The sequence below is a fragment of the Lygodium microphyllum genome, chromosome 30, assembly GCF_053477565.2.
Source record: "Lygodium microphyllum isolate KBCC chromosome 30, Lygodium_microphyllum_v1.1.10, whole genome shotgun sequence".
Classification (NCBI taxonomy): domain Eukaryota; kingdom Viridiplantae; phylum Streptophyta; class Polypodiopsida; order Schizaeales; family Lygodiaceae; genus Lygodium; species Lygodium microphyllum.
In genome coordinates, this window is record NC_141164.1 from 32,049,144 (window position 1) to 32,067,460 (window position 18,317).

General features: G+C 41.9%; 1 pseudogene; it reads left to right on the forward strand.

Moving 5' to 3' along the window:
* Positions 1-8,508: 8,508 nt before the first annotated feature.
* LOC148009687 (short-chain type dehydrogenase/reductase pseudogene) lies at positions 8,509-9,435 on the forward strand (annotated as a pseudogene).
* The last annotated feature ends 8,882 nt before the right edge of the window (positions 9,436-18,317 follow it).

Below are 18,317 nucleotides of genomic sequence, written 5' to 3' on the forward strand. Positions count from 1 at the left end.
AGCACTTTGGAAAAAATAAAAATTAAGAAAGAGGATCAAATAAATTTTGTAAAATCATTTTTGAGCACCAAGCTCACTCTCATGCAAATTGTAATTAATGCACATTTAATGGCACACGAGTGAGTGAGTTTGTATAATTAGATGGGACATTAGGCTCGAAGAGTAAGCATCAAGAGATTACGGGCAGTGGGAACCTTGAAATAAGAGGTCCAACCCAAGTTTAAATTCAAAGGCTACATATATATGGTAGAAAACCTTATTGTAAATCATTCCTATGATTAATGCGAAGCAAGCTTATCTCTTTCTTCTCCACTATCTTTGCTTCCATCTCTATGTAGCCATCTCGCACTTGTAGATGTTTTGAGAGATAGAAGAGCTTGTGAGCTTGCTCTCTGTCTCTTTGCTATATTATGCCATCTCTTCCCCTCACCTTCTTAGAATCTTCCCAGTATAGGTTGGAAAGGTAGCGATTATGTTGCAAAGACAAAGAGCTAGAGAGAGAGAGAGAGAGAGAGAGAGAGAGAGAGAGAGAGAGAGAATGCAAACTCACAGGAGCTTGGAGGAACAAACGACATGTTGAGATATTGGCAATCACAATCAGCTTAGCCTCTTTGTATGGAGCAGTGTGGGCTCAGGATGCAGAATCCCATATGCACAGTGGTGGAAAGCATAGCCTAGTCTATTCCTATAAAGCATTGTACTTGCTCTCATTTTGAATGCAATGTCATAGTACTTTTGTACTTCTAACAAAGTGTCTGTGTCATTGTCAACACACAAGATTGTGTTTATGAGTCCAAGCTTCCATCATCTTGGAACCTAATTCAATTGTGTGACATTTGGTCTTGATGTCTATTACCTCATGAGCTCACTCTTCCTCTTTCAACCTCCATAGCCATGCTCTAGATCCGACATTCTTACATGGTATTAGAGCCCAGTCAGGCATGGCTTAGCTCTACAAATCACTCCTTGAGCTCCTTTCAACCTTTGGTTAGCTCAGTGACATAAACCCTTCATCTTCCACCTCCATCTTCATTCTATCTCTCTTGGCTGCCATAGATAATACCTACCTACCTCTATTAGAGCAACCATATCTCTTCAACCAGGCCATATCTCTTTGAGATTTCTTCTCGAGCTCTTCAATATTTCTTCTCAAGATTGTTCCTTAGGTCAAGGCATATCTTTCTAGCTCAAAATTGCCTGACATTGTGCAACATACAGCCCGACATTGTTGAAAAACACAAATCTAGCTTAAATTTCAATTCTGTATAAATTGGACATGTTCTCTCTCCCTATTGTAATTATTATTCCACAAACTATCATAGAGAATTTGTTGATAATATATGTGACTTACTTCAATTAAGAGGGCTTGAGAAAATTCCACTCCAACAGAGAGATATTAGAAGATTGCTCAGAGTGGTACTACATGAAGCCATAGCCAAGCCTGATGTTATTCAACTGATGGTGCCATCATCACGCCTCAAAATGTCAAGGGCTACCATAGGGCCTTTGAATTTTTTCATATGGGCTACCTCCTGACAAAATTTCAACTCAAATGGTCCATTGGGTGAGCTGCTATAGCCAAAATATCATGCTTCTATCCTGAAATCGTAAAATTGGTAGCAATAGCCACTTACCTTCAAGCTCATTTTTTCCTCATCTTCTCTCTCTTGCCACTTAAACCAAGCCAAGCCCACTCTGATCTAAAGTTCTTAGAAAGCATTTCCCATCAAATCAGCAAGGAGGGAAGAAATCCAAGCATCAAAGCATCAAACTCAAGTGCCTGAAAGCATAATATCTATTGATACATCAAGTGTTATTTGACACTACATTCCTTGTGTCTCTTGACACAATTAAATCTTTTGCTACTCAAATCTAAGAGTTTTGGTGCTGATTTTCTGCTCTAGCATGGCAAAGACTCTAAAATTGTTCAGTTCAAAGGGCTTGGGTTCCACACCTGGCAAACCCGCATTAAGCTCATCCTGATAAAGAAGGGTCTTTGGGCCATTACCAATGGCAAGGAGAAGAAGCCTCCTAGCCATATGGCCAGGCACATCATGATGTCCCCATCCATTTTATCTTTTTCTTTGTGGTTGCATGAGTAGGACTAGAATGGGAGGCCCCCTACTTATTGTTGAGAATAGCAAATGATGCTTGCCCATAGAGGCTAGATGTATGCCTTGAAGAGACTAGAAAATAGAAAAATGATGTATGCTCTAGGAAGAGATGATCAGAATCCCATATGCACAGTAAGGAGAGTGGTACTATCCAAAAATCTATAAAGTTATGTACTTGGTTGACACTCATTACAAGGTAATGGTACTATCAGTTTGAGTCATTGTCATTGTCATTGTCCATCTTACACAAGAATGTGTTTATGAGTCCAAGCTAATCTATCTTGGAACCTAATCCACTTGTGTAACATTTAGTTTATCTAAGTCTGTCATCATGAGTTGTATATTCATCTTCCATCCTCCATAGCTCCTGCCATGCTCTAGATCTATGTTTTTGGCATGGTATTAGAGCTCAGTTGAACATGGCATAGCTTCATACATTGCTTGTCTAGTCTCTCTTCACCTCTAGTCATCTCTGTCTAGCTCATGACTTCATCTTGAACTTCATCCTCATCTTCCACCTTGTGCCAGCCATAGCCAAGACTGCACCTATCCACATTGGAGCTTCTAGATATCTCTCTATAGGCCATATCTTCCACCAAAAATTCCTTTTGGAGTTATCTTCCTCTACTCAAGGCGCTTCCTCCTGGCACCTCAAACACAAACATTGGTGGTATACAACTTTAGCATTGGCAAAATTCGTGGTCATTGTCCTGGTTGCGCTTGCATGCTCTTCATATTGACGAATTGTCTCCTACACTGTGCGATGTATCCTATGAGCATAGGGCTTTGAAAGCTCACTATGTAAGCTCTCTTGCCATAAAACATCTTCAAGAAATTTTTCTCCCACAAGCTGCACCACTAGAAGAAAAATCAGATAGGTTCAGAAACCCTAATTGTGGAGTCCATAGCCACTCAAGCTTTGTTGAGTTGGCAAGCTCAACATGTGCGGACATTGATTGTGGACTGCCTGGCTAGATGGGTCCGCACATCTACACTTAGCACATTGGTGGTCATTATGATACTCACATGGCCACTAACTTATCACTTATTATATTTAGTTTGTCACACCTACCTAAAGCTGGCAAAGATATAGCACCATTCGATTAGTGTAGTCTGTTATGCACTGTTTGACTTAGTAGGCAACTTTTCTTTATGTTGTATCTTACCTATACAGTGAGATGAGATGGTAGGAAACCTCGCAGAGGGTGAGAGCCTATGAGCGAACTTGACTTGAGCGAGTACATGATTGATATGTGTTATTCCATCTAGATCTGGCACGTAGGTGAAGTGGTCCTAGATTTTGGTTTTGTTGCCAAGACATGAGGGAATCCCTCTTGATGAGTTTTTGACCATAGATGATGAGCGGAATATGCCCGATAAGATGGGATTTCTAGCTATGACTTGTTCGATGTCAAAACCTCGCATATCATAGTTAGGAAGGACGGATTGAAGAAAGGGAACCAATCTATGGTGTGCACTTGTTTTTTTCCTTCAAGAATAGGCATGGATTTTTGAGAATTTTTAGATTAGGATTAAATACATTTTTATTTTGGAAAAAAAAACCCAATAGAAAAACAAAACTACTCTTGCTTGCCAACAATAACCGGCATAGTTTACATCATAGGCAATAGTGAAACTCTATCATTTGAGCATGCTTGATGGGTTGATAAGTCATGAAAATTGCAAAAAATTCATGAGATCTTATTGGTTTTTATGAGTTTTTATCATGAGATGCATTAGCATGTCACGGGGGGCCGAGAGTTTGATGGCAACTAGCTAGTTGCAGTCAACACATGACTACCGAAAAACCCCTTGACTGCAAGTGTCAATGCTAGCAAATGAACGGGGCTAAAAGATGCATCCCAAGAACATGACAATATGGATGGTCTGTTGTAGCTAAGTTGAATTCACTAAATTGAGAGCTTGGTAGGGGAAACTCATAGAAGTGGGCCATGCTTGTTACAATTAGATGCATCACTTATTGTGAATGAAATTTTGACATGAATGGGAAATATTGAAGCACATAATTAATGCTAAAATTTTACTGAATTTCCCTATTATTCATCATTAAAATTCATGTGGGTTAAGGGGGAGAGAAAGAATTTATGACAAGATAGTACAACACCACAAAACAATCTAGTTACGAGTGTTGCGAGTAGTCTAAGGAGACTAGAACATGCATGCATAACAGGAGAATGATGGAGGCTGAATGTTGAATTCAATTAATTCGATAAAATTTTTAGTTTTTGAATGTCAAATCATCATGAACGATCAAAAAACTACGTGATTGACTCTTGGTGTTTTACCAGTGCACCTGATTATTGTGGAAATAATGTGATTATCAAGCTTGTGATTGAAAATGTTTTGCCCAAGCAACTGGATGAGCTGATTAATGAAAGTTAATTTTTGAACTCATGGAAAGCATTGAAATTTTTTGATAATTTGTTGGTTGTATGAAGCATAAGTGCAAGAGCTAGACAGGGTTGACTAGCTAGTTTATGGGGCCTATAGGGAACTTGTTCTTGGTCATGTTGTCGATTGAATTATCAAATAGAGAATTGCTGTAATTTATTGTGTGAGAGTAGAAAAAAAATGCTGAAATTTGATCGGAGCCTGAGGCATATGTTTTTGGGCAAACCACTTGACCCAACAAGGGAGAAAACTAGCTATGTTGGTGCCACCATTGGCTAGTCCGGACTAGTGAAAGTCTAAGCCAAACTATGCAAGCCATCAAAAATCTCATGATATTCAGCCAAAGCAGGCCACAACCTGCAATTTCTCTGATAATCATTGAGCATTAACCATGGATATCATAGACACCACCTATTGTAGTGAGTTAGTCCTCCGTAGTGTCAATTAGATCCTCTTAATGGGGCCTAAGGGTGCATAGTTTGGAGAGGTATAAACCAAGGTAAGAAAGGATGTCACATGCATGCTTAGTTCGGAAAATTTACTGTTATTACCAGCCCAAGAGGTGCATTAAGTTTTTTGTAGTAGAAAAGGATGTTGCTAGAGGCTAGCAGACTATTCGCAAGGGCCCAAAAAGCTAGTTTGGGGACTCTCTGGGTCATAGTTTCAAGCAAATTGTAATTTGGACTCTCGCACCATTCCCCATAATGGAATTGTATGTTTAGTTGATGAATTGAAGGTTTTGCACCAAAAAGAGCCTTATGCAGTCAGTTATTCGATGTGGATAGGTTGATTGATGGGAAGTGGTCAATTAGTCATTGCCTAGTAATGAGCTTACCTTTTTGGGATTAGGGCTCCTTGTGTTGAATATCACCAAATCATTGAGAAGGAATCCACTCTAAAGTTGAAGGGCCTAGGTTATGACCTTACAAAATTTCACGTAGTTTACGATCTCTAATGAAACACATCGTGGACCACTATGGATGATTGAGAGACCCCCTTGAGGACTGACCAATTGCATAAAATAGGTTAAGCATCTTGCAAGCAAGATTTAAGTACCTTTCGCATCCACTCATCCCATCCACTTAAGTCACATATGAGTTGTGACCTTTTGATCAAGGCTAAAGCTGGTAGAGGCTATCAATCACCTCATAACTTCCAACACCTTGAGACTTAGAATTTGAAGCTCTTATTGTCCAAGAGACATCCACTTGAGGTGTGGGGGGAGTCTAGGGTTAAGCCTTAAGTGCTTCCATGTAGAAAACCTTGAAAACCCAATACAAAGCAAGCTAGACTTAGTGGCATGAAGTGTTGCCTGAGAGCCTCGACGACTAGAGACCTTGTCTTGAGTGATGAGCAACCAACCATTTTTAGAGAACACCCTAGACTCTAGATTTCGACCAAAGATGGTCCCGTCACCACCTCGCATTGAGAGTCGTGTTGTCTAGTGACAACGCCTAGAATTTGACTAGAAGCTAGAAACATCTAGAAAGCTTGAACCAATTACAATTGATACTAGTGGTACTACCATCCTTGTCATTGACACTACCATCATCAATGGAAGTGTACCTTCAACTTGTATAGGGATACAATAGGCACTGACAATGGCCTAAAGCCACTACCAATACTATCATCATTGTGAAATCATATTTCAAACCTCATTAACTCAAGATCTTCATAATTGTATGCTTGGCCAAGACAGGGAGTCCATATGACACAAGTATACCCTTAGGATCCATCAAGGTCCAAGCAAGGGCAATGTGTGCGTGGCAAATACTCTTAATGACCCAAGAAATCATCATTACACTAACCCAAGCTACCAAGCTACACCATGTTTGTAATGAGCACAATGATCCGAATTGGAGCACCAAGAATTGCCCCAAGCATGAATAAAAGTTGAGTTAAGTGCAATGGATGGTACATCACCACAATGCTTCTTCCAAGTATATTAATGTGTGTCATCCTCTCAAAGAGAATCAAAATCCCATGGAGCCAACTTCGACCCTCGATGCTTGTGGAGCAAGCCCACCCACCTCGAGATCCTTGCAATCTCATACCTACATTGAGAAGCCCATTGTAAGCCAGGAACGACTGGAACTCTTAAAGCACATATCATATCCTCTAGTGGAGATGAATCGTTGCTCCTTGTGGAGGAACCTCATACTCTGGCTCTAACCTTGGGATTAACCCTAGCCACAATTCACGCATTGTTCCAGTCGTGATGACCCACCAGGAAGCCTATTCATTGATTGAGTGCACAAAAAGAGCAACTCTTCAAGCACACAAACATCATGGCCACCTTGGCATGATAAGTCGAGAGCACCATCATTAAAATCAACTTGAAGGATAGCTCATAGGTCCAAGCATAGGTAATGACATCGATTTATTGCCAAATGTAGAAAAAAACATTGTCTTGAGAGCATTAAGAACACAATCATTAATGCCACAAGAGGCACCAAGGACTTCCTAGGGATTAAAATACTATAAGCCATTGAGAGGGTGCATGTCCTTGACCTAGACCCTGCAACAACTGACGTGGGTAACAGAGTAAAACCGAAACAAGGAACTTGAGCGATGGTAATGTTGAAAGAGAGAAGGTCAATGTACACATCCAAACCTTGAAAAGAACTACCATACCAAAAATGAAAATAGACTTAGAATGCCATCCTGGCCATCAAGGGCTACAAGGCAACAAGGTGAAAGCACTTGTAGGTGCTAACGCTACACCTTATTGTCCGAAAGCAAAGAGTATTTTGAGCTTACAAAGAATCCCCGTAGAAATCCCAAGCACCTTATCTGGGCTCATTAGCCTCATTGAAACTCTTATCACACAAGAAGACCCAGAAATCATGGCAGAAACAAGCTCAAACAATGACTCGTTGGAGTTTGATGCAATGGAGTTTCCAATCTATATTTAGCAATTAATGTCACTCTATGACTAGCATACTCATGTCAATCATAGAGGAAGAGAGGTAGAAGAAATCATAGAAGACATAGAGGTAGAAAGGAAACTTGGAAGGGACCTCATTAGCCAAGTTGCAAGTTTCACATGCAACCAATGGATAGACAAGTGAAGGAAAGAGATCAAACTCTAACAAATCTAGTGCATCTTGGATCTAGTAGGAGAAATCACTACAGGAGAAGAGGCAATAGAAGAAAAACACTTGATACAGAACTCTGACAAATCTAGCACATCTTGGATTTGGTAGGAGGAACCACTATAGGAGAAGAGGCAGGAGAAGAAAAAACACATGATGCAAACCTTAGCCCATCCCCAAGCTCTTGCTCAAGAGATTGCTAGATTGCATGTCAATAGAAAACAGTAGTGCTACACTAGCTATGACACTTTTGACCAGCTTGGGGTAGCATCCAAGAATAGGAGCCAGATAAAAATACTAATAGTCACGAAACAAGTGGACAAGTACAAGGCATGAGATGAGCCTTATAGCTTCATTGAGTATTTTGAACAAGTCTGTGATGCAGACAACCTCATGGATGCGAATAAGAGAGAGCAAGCTTTCAGGTTGTCGTGTCTTAGGGAAAAGGGTCAAACTTCATTCACAAACCTCGACGACACTGAGAAAAATAACTTTGATATGCTCATGAACTTGCCCATCAAGTGCTTCTCAAAGCTAGGGTACTCTGTTAACCTAATTGTCAAGCTTACAAATGTGAACCAAAAAGACAAGGAGGAGATTTGAGACTACATCGCCCATGTGAGAAGTCTCTATATAAAAGAATCCCTGAACCTGAGAGATCTATGGCTAGGGCAGTGTCAACAGTGTTTATCAACAATAGGATAAAGAATGAAGAATTGTATAAGTCCTTGGCAAGAAACTCAAGTCCATAGCAAGATGTATTGGCTAACGTGTTTGATGAGGCCATAAGGGCGGACGACCTGCTAAAGGAAAGAAGTAGTAAAACCTCACAATTGATAAGAATCATTACTATCCATAGCAAAAGATCCACCATTCATAGCAAGCAGATGACCTCTGTAGCTCAAGACAAAGGCAAAAGTGTGGATTTCATTGAGGAGATGTCTAATCTCAAGCTCAAAAAGATGAAGCTTCAAGATGCTCTTCGAAGACCTACAAGGCCAAACATTCAACGTGTGCACTATGGCTGTCATCATCTATTACAAAATGTCTAGAGCTGAGACCTATGACTTGTGCCAATTGTAGATTGCCTTGGCACTTGCTGCATACCAGCAACCTTATCAGCCACAGTGTCTAAGGAATCACCCCTTCCAGTTTGGTCAAGGAGCTCCATTAGCTCTACCAACTCTCAATGAGCAAAGACTAGCTGCATCAAGGGCAAAAATCAATCCGCCATCGCCCTGCAGGCCGACATCTCCGATGCCGCACAGGTCGCACCGCTCTTCGACAAGGCCGTCGAGGCCTTCGGCCAGGTTAACATTGTCGTCCACCTCGCCGGCATCCTTCTGAGCAGCTATCCCTTGCTGGAGGACACATCCGTGGAGGATTTCGAGAAGACCCTGCATGTCAATGTCACAGGCACCTTCCTGGTCCTCAAGGAGGCTGCGAGACGCATCGTCCCCGGCGGGAGAGGCCGCATCATCACCGCGAGCTCGTCCATGGTGCACATCCTGAAGCCAGGCTATGGTGCCTACGTCGCCAGCAAGGCCGCTGTCGAAGCCCTGACAAAGATCCTTGCAAAGGAACTCAAAGGGAGGAAGATCACTGCCAATGTTGTCGCCTCCGGCCCGGTCGCGACAGAGATGTTCTTTGCTGGCAAAGACGAAGCTACGATACAGAGTTTCAGAGAGGCACCGCCTCTGGAGAGGCTCGGCGAGGCCTCTGACATCGCATCGCTCATCCTGTTTCTTGTCAGCGATAGTGGAGAATGGGTGAATGGGCAAGTCATTAGGGCCAATGGAGGGCTTGCCATATGAGGAAATATTGTGCTTGTTAGGGTTGCAACAACAATCGGATCTGAACCTAGACCCCCAGTACCAATCATTACCTTGCCTTAGATTGATGCTCCCATGTATTATGTAGAGGAATCCCTCGATGAGGAACTGTATGTCTAACCATGCATTGCATATTATGAAGAGGGAAACTCGGTCCTTACAGACTACAAACCCATCTTGGTAATGACATTGGGTAGAGAAAGAGGACGTGGATCTAGAGGAATGCAGTCATAGGAACCAATGACATGTTGAAATTATGGTCGTCCTAGTCACATCTCCTTTTGATGCCCAAAAAAGGAACAATTGAACAAAGACAAGGCTGAGTTGTCATATACCCCAAGTGTGGCATAACCCTTTTATACATTCATTGCCCAAGAAGAAAGGCATCAACAAGTGGCTCTAACATTCCATCAGTTCCCTTGGCATTGTTTGGGATAGAGACTCTCGATGATGACATGATGCCCATACCACTTAATGTGATGACCCCGACACAATTGAATCAAGTCACAGTGACAATGCATGGACCTACTAACAAAGATGTATCTTCCATCGACAAGAAGAAGAAGAAGAATATAGCAAAAGGAAAAATCAATTTAAAAGTGATAGTGTAATGACATTGACATCAAGAAGGCAAGTGCTTGATGCAAAACCCGAGACATCTGCACCAAAGATTGAGAAGAATGTTGAGATATTTGCAATCACACCTACTTCGGTCCCTTTGTGAGGAGTAGTGAGGGCTCACGACCAGAATCTCATATGCACAATAGGAGAAAGTACCACCACTCAAATCCTATAAAGCATTGTACTTGCACTCTTTTTCTAAGGCAATGATAGTACTCTTTTCTTTCCAGTAAAGTGTCATGTCACTGTCAATACACAAGATTTTGTTTATGAGTCCAAGTCTCAATCATGGAACCTAACTCACTTGTGTAACAATTTTTCCTTGTCAAGTTCAATGTCTTCATGAGTTCCTTTTTTATCTTTCAACCTCCATAGCTTCCGCATCTGCCATGCTCTAGATCCCGCACATTTTCACATGGTATCAGAGCTAGTCGGGCATGGCACTGGTAGCCTCTCTTGGTTCCTCTCAATCTCTGCCCAGCTCACATCCCAGCTCAAGATCAGTGTATGACTTCAGTTCTTTAACTTCATGTTTAGTGCACCTTGTGGTAGCCATAGCCAGACTGTACCCTCTCTACTTTGAACTCCTAGATCTCTCTCCATAGGTCATATCTCGTTGTGATTCCTTCTATGAACTTCTTCTCCTACTCATAAAGCTTCTCTATGGCACCTCAATGCCTAACATCAGTAGCCAATAGCTCTAGCATTGCTCAAACTCTCAGTCATTGCCATAGCCTAAATCTGTGACTTGCAGGACATACCTTGATTGGAGTCCCTAGATCTCTCAATACAAAGCATATCTCCTCTTGCTCTCTTCTAGAGGATCATTCCTCTTGTCAAGGTGCTTCATCCCAACACCAACAACCATGACATTGGTCACTCTCTGCTCCGACATTACAAAATTTTGTCATTATTGTCCGAGATTACACATGTCTGCGTTCGTTTACTCTATGCATGACGAGTGTGCATCAATCTAAATGATTATCATAGGGCTTTTATAGAGAATGAAGAGAGCTTCATTTCTATAAAAAAAGTTTCAAAAATGATCAAGTATAGCTCCTAATATCTGAAAAAAACCAGGCCTGGGTCAGAAACCCTAATTCAAAAGCCATAGCCAAACCTCACTGAAGCTCAAAATTTTCATCATTTTCTCTCTGCTGTCACTTGGAACAAACCACTGCCACTCTGATCTACTATCCCAGCATCAAATCAAGGAGAAGAAGAACCTAGATACCTGGATCAAGATAGAAGAGCAACGACCTTGAAGATTCGAGTTTCAGATAGAGTTGTTACATAGTGTGTTTTTCACACTATCATTACTTGTGTCTCTTGACACAAGTAAAATGCCCTTCCACTGTCATTACTTGTGTCTCTTGACACATTGTCATTACTTGTGTCTCTCGACACACTGTAAAATGCCCTTCCACTGTCATTACTTGTGTCTCTTGACACATTGTCATTACTTGTGTCTCTCAACACACTGTAAAATGCCCTTCCACTGATAAAATCTGAAAATTCTAACGTTGTTTGCTGCTGCTTAAATCGGATAACTCTGAAGCTGATTTGTTGCTGTTCCCGCAAGTTTAACATGGGCGAAGATTCTCCAACTTCCCGTTTCAAAGGAGTCGGGTTTCATACTTGGCAGACCCGCATCAAACTCATCTTGATAAAGAAGGGCCTCTGGGCCATTACCACTGGAAAAGAAAAGAAGCTTCATGATGCGGATCTTACTGTCACTTGGCAAAAGAATGATGATAAGGCTTAGGCCATTATCAAACTAGAGCTAAACGATAGCTATATCCATCATGTGGATAACTGTGAGACCTCATAGGATACATGGAAGAGACTTGATACCTTGTTTGGTGCACAATCCAAATCATCAAAGTATGGTCTCCTAATTGAGTTTTTCAGGCTCGAAATGAAGTCCAACACATCACTTGCCACACATCTAAATTACATGGAAGGACTTCTAACTAAACTTGCAAGAATCAACATTAAAATGGAAGAAGATGTTTGCATCGGTGTTCTACTTAAGAGTTTTCCCTGAATATAATAATGTATCAACAACTTTAATCAACATGCCAAATCCTAAACTTGTTGATATCCAGGCATCACTATTAGAGGAGGAAAAAAAGCTAAAACTAAGGAAGAACCAAGCACCTCTAGAGATGAACATGCATTATATGTTGGCAATAGGTACAAAGGCAAGAAGGATCAACTCTTCTGTGACTTCTGCAAAAGGATGGGACACACCGAGAAGTTCTGCCACGCCACGAAGAGGTCCCAAAAGGCCTATCTAGTTGTAGTCAAAGAAGAAGAAGAAAATGGAGCAAAGGAAGAAGAAGAAGACCACCAAGAGAAGGAAAAACCTCATCAATCCTTCTATTCAGATAGACTTTTTTAGTGTTGTATTTCCTAGCCCCAATGCCTCAAACATAAACTTGTAAAATCCTCAGTTATCCTTGTACTACAGCCTCTCTACACTTTACTAGCCTCTGGATGTCCATCATGTTTGTGGTACTCACACTTAGCTTTTTCTGCAACAATAGCCTCTGTTGTTTTGCCATGTTTATGGTGTGCCCACACCTTGCAGGTGTTGTTTTCACTAAAGCCTCTACAACACTTTGCATTTTTGGTTATGATTGAGGAGGGGTGTTGAGATATTTGCAATCACACCTACTTCAGTCCCTTTGTGAGGAGCAGTGAGGGCTCAGGACCAGAATCCCGTATGCACAGTAGGAGAAAGTACCACTACTCAAATCCTATAAAGCATTGTACTTGCACTCTTTTTCTAAGGCAATGATAGTACTCTTTTCTTTCCAGTAAAGTGTCATGTCACTGTCAATACACAAGATTATGTTCATGAGTCCAAGTCTCAATCTTGGAACCTAATTCACTTGTATAACAATTTGTCCTTGTCAAGTTTAATGTCTTCATGAGTTCCTTTTTTCTCTTTCAACCTCCATAGCTTCCGCATCTACCATGCTCTAGATCCCGCACATTTCCACAAAGAAGGGGAGTGTTAAAGTAGGAGAGTACCCCAACCCTAGGTATTAACCCTCAAATGAATAAGGTGGAAAATTCAAGAAATATAAAGCAAAAGACAAGGCCAAGGCAAAAGTGAAACGGAAGACGAGGCGCACCAAGAAAAATATGGAAACACAAGAAGTGCAAAAAAGTCCTAAATCGAGGAGAGAGGCGCACAAGAAAAAGTGCAAGTCAATACTTTTGTAGAAAAGCGCAAGGCGCACCATGATTTATTTTGTAAAAGAGCGCAGTTAGAGGCATGGGTTGAGGCCATGCCAATAAGGAAAGAGGAGGAGAAGGGTTGGAGGAATGGACCAAGCTTAAAAAGGGGATGACTGCCCAAAGGGAATTAGAGTTAGGGTTTTGTATATAAAGTTGAAAGGTGAATAAGAAGCTCATTCTTGTGTGTGGCCAAAAGGAGCTCTCCTCTTCTTCTTGTTCTTTGCTTGCTTGAGCTTGTGCTTGAAAGAGGGAGTGTGAGAGTGTGAGGGAGTGAGTATGTGAGGGTGAGGGAGAGGGACCATGGTGGCGAAGCTCTCCATCTTCTCCTCTCTTCTTCTCTTCTCTTCTCTTCTCTTCTCTTACTCACGACAATGGAGCTTGAGGATCGAGCTCGCTTGAGGCTTGCACTTGGATCATGAAGCTACCAGAGTGCTCGAGAAAGGAGGCAGCTCGATTGGGCATGGAGATAAGCTCACTACACTTGTAGAGAGAGATAGTGTGTCGACTATGTGAGAGGTGGCCATTAGTATTCAATCTCCTTAGCAAGTAAGTTTTTGGTTTTTTGGATTTAGAAAAGTAAGTTGGAGTAGTATAGGTACTTTCTTTGTGATTTGGATGCAAAATAAAAACATGCATTAGGATTTATGTTGTCATAACAGGGCAAGAGGGTTTGATTTGTTGTGTTGATTTGTATTTTGGAGTTTTTTTGCTATTCCATGTATATACAATATTTCATTAGGGTCTATTTTTACATTCTGGAAGTTTGTGAGGCCCCTCATAACCAAAATCATTAGAATTGAGTTAATTTTTGTCACCCCTGGAAACTCCAATAGGAGTCAAACACTCTTACCAGAAGCCGACTCCCAAAAGATCTGACTCCTAGAATTGGACTCCCAGATTCAAACGCCAAAATCGGGACCCTGGGACCTGACCGAAGTCGAGAACCATGGACCAGGACCATAGTCAACCAAAGTTGGGACCACCTCAGTCGGTGGACCAATTGACAGTCTGTCGAACCATCCATGATTGGTGATCACTTTGTGTCCAATCGGACAAGGATCACTTGGTCTGATCAAACTGCCATCTCATCACCATTTTATCGGACATACCCAATTAGACTCTGAACGTCCGACTCCCAGAGTCAGACCACCCAAAATTGGAGGACCATGCAATTCTAATAATTGGACCTCTAAGAATCAAATAGAAAACTGTCAAAATCGAATGAGTGAACAAAGTACAAATTTGACGCATATAACCCTTGAAACCTACCTAGAGACCGTATAAAGCCGAAAGCACATCATAGATCTATCACTGGGTTGAAATCTAGAGCAAGTAGTTCAAAACTTGGCTACGAAACGGTCCTTCAAATTGTGCACGGTATTTATCATAATGGCCATGTGGGTTTTTGGGGGGGGGGGGGGGGGACTGCCCCCCCCCCCCCTCCCCTCGAACCCCCACAAAGGGGGCTCCTCTGCACCTCCCCCAAATAGGTTGGAGAGAAAACGTGAGAAAACGTGCGCCATGACAGGTCCTCCAAATTAGATCCTAGTGTAGTGATGGCTCTGCACAAGCAAAGGTTCTCACTTGCAAAAGAGCAACTAAAAGCCCATACCCAAACAGACAAATAGAGACCCTAAAACCTCAACGGGCCAATCTAGCCAACAAGGGCAAAAAGAACACACCACAAAAACATGTATATGTTTCATTCGAACTACATCTAGTCAAAGCCGAATGCAACAACATCAAGCTACAAGTGCGAGGATGACTAAACATGGTAGCCCTAATGACAGATGCACCTTGAACGGCACTACATAGACGACCCAAGACACTAGTAGAGAATCCACATTTGTAGTTGGGGACTCAAAGCCATGTATCAAAAGACTTGAACTTATAAGCCAAGACCCGGAAGATGAAGATATAGTACCATTTACTTATCTTAGGGTCAAACTCGCTGCAAAAAGAGAGTACAATGTCGATGCTCTCATCGATGAAGGAGCAAATTTTAATATCTTGACCTATGAAGCATGGACTCAACTAGGCCATTCAGAGCTCACACTGACTAATGCAACTCTTAATCCTTACTGGGGACACCCACCACAAGCTCTTATAGGAAAGTGCAGAGTCCTTGTGACTATTGAAATGGAAAGCTTGCCTATCCTATTCCATGTTCCTCCAAATAGTGAAAATTGTAGAAAGGAAACCCTCCTAGGATGGTCCTTCAATAGGGCGACAAAGTGTGAGGCCAATTATGTAGCACAGAGGATACACTTGACACTATTGGGTGTGAGGATAATCACAACCTTTAGCAAGGGTGACCTCATCGAACCTCGAGGGAAAGATAAGGAATGTTCTGACATACCAGGCAAGCCTACCTAATAACGAGAGCAAAGACTTATTGAAAGAGTTGATACAAGCGCATGTTGAACAGAGAGAACTGGTGAGCAAGGCCATGCTTGAAACAATAAGGTTAGGAGACAATGCCAAGGGTAGGCTTTGGACTTACAAATATTGTAGAAGACCACAGAAGAAGCCCAAGCCTTATAGACAAAGGTATCGATGGAGAGCCAGCACAATGCCACGATGGATATCCAAAATGTTGTTGCGTGCTCAAGGGTATTATGTAGGTAACCGATGGATTTGGGTACCTAAGACTTGAGTCAACAACATTGAAGTGATTGAGCCCCTCACGATTGAAATCAAGAAACCAAACATGACTATTTGAAAGGTAGATCCTCAACCTAGCATACTTAACAAGCGGATGTCAGATGTAACCATCGAGTGTGCACAAAGACCACTAGTGCCCAAGGAGCCTTTGACTTCCCAAGAGGATAATGAGCACCACAGGTGCAACATTGCTCATGATAAGGTTGATTTCTCAACAAAGCAAATGGAAGAATTGTCTAACATCCAAATCTTCCAACCAGTGCCAAGTCCACCTAGGAGTCCCACATCTCCTACACCCTCTTTCCCTAAACAAACACAGGAAGCACAACAACAGTTGTCAAGTGCAACTACTCAATCCCAATCTCTATCTCCATCTAAGCTTCCAAATGTCCAAGATGCAGGACATGACACCACCCCTAATTCTCAACCTAAGGATATGCTTGTGCAATCCACCATGGCTAGCTCAACTGATGCTCAATATGCACAAGTGAATGTGCAAAGGGCAACAAAAGATACAACCACTTCTGACCTACCTAAGGACTTGACATCGTAGTCTACCAATAGTAGTCAGTCCATTGAATTAGTTGCTACTACTTCCAATCAAGAATCACAACGGTCAGAGCCTTTGGCCATGAGATGACACCCCTTGCAGAACATGTCCTAAGCAATTCATCTACATAAGAGATGTTACAACCAACATCCTTGACAGCTCTGGTATTTTTGAAGCACTTAAAGCCTAGACTTGAGGAGAAATCTCTCAAAGATTTGGCCAAAGGGATAGTGCATCTGACCAATGAACCAGAGATGAAGTGCATGATGAAGCTTGATCACAAGTTGATAGCCATCACACGTGCGTATGTCCATGTGGACATCGGAAGGCTAACACTAGAGCACACAAAGTTCATAGCTGAACCCCTGACTTGAGACGAGCAACAACATGTTTGCTCCTGCTATGTAGCTATCCACTGAAGAAGTCATAAGGGACATCCCAAAAGCCACAGGTAGAGAATTGTGCTTGATACCCTCACTCTATACTACTCAATGTGAGACCAACAAGGAAAACCTCAAAGCAATCAGATGAAAAGGGAAAGAACAAGGCAACTTTGTGCAGAAATGGTACTCCAAGGTAGCCAAAATTGGCCACCAACTAATGACACTCACTGAGCAAAGAAAATCCCTTTAGACATCAATACATGATCCTACATACGATGCCCCCGACCTCATTAAGAGTGTTGGCAATGGTCCATGAGGTCCAACTTTCTATCATTGTCCAAAAACATCCCTTGTATGATAAATTGCTTCTAGAATAAGATCTACACATGGCTAGCAAGCTAAGAGTAGGGAATAGTGTACTTGATGTTAGCACATATGTCTTCTGCCTACCTGCAATCCTAGATCTCTATGCTTCCCATCAATACAACCCTAACTTCTTCAGTTGGTTTCATCCAAGCCTACATGACAGGAACCCTAGACCTTCTCTTGGTTCTACGATAGAGTCATCCAAACCTCCAAAGCAAGAGAAAAATAGCTTTAAACACAACATCTACTCTGATAAGAAGCAATGGAGGCATGTTCCAATGGGTAAGGACAAGGAGTAACTACCAATGCAATCGGATGAGGAGCAACTACCAATGCAATCAAATGAGGAGGTAAATGGAGGGGAATTAGCTGAAGAGCTAGACTCTCCAAAAAACCTCACAACCTAGCGAGGTTGTTTGGTAGGCCGCAACTATCTCCCATGAGGACACACCAAAGAAAGAGATGGCTAAGAGCACATCAACAATTGACCTAGTTCAGGGTCCTGAGTATTTAGAGAATATACCTCGATTTCCCAAGAAAAAGAGGAGAAAACAATTAAAACAATGGCAGTTGCAAGTTGTTGTAGACACCATGAAGATTGAAATCAAGAGAGTGCTGAAGAGTTGAGGAATAAAGCATCGAGTCCACCCACGAATGAGCCCATTGCTATCTCTCCTAACGACGGTGAAACCTCAGACACATCCATATATTTTGATAAATCAAAGCAACCATTACCATTCATGGTTGCTTGCAATGCTCAATCCACGGAAAACAGAACTTACATTGACCAATTAAGAGTGGATACAACACTGTCACAATGGGTTGACGAAACTATACCGGTCACATCCAAGGAGAACCATGACACAATAGCAACAAAGCCTCAAGAGGAACATGAAAACCCCAAGGGCATGAGCAATCCTAGTGTTGACCAATCTTGCTCATCTAGGCCTAAGCCCTTAGTTACACTAAAGCTAGAGATACTCCTAGAACCTTGCATGAGATAGCAACCGAGATAGCCCTGATCAAACATA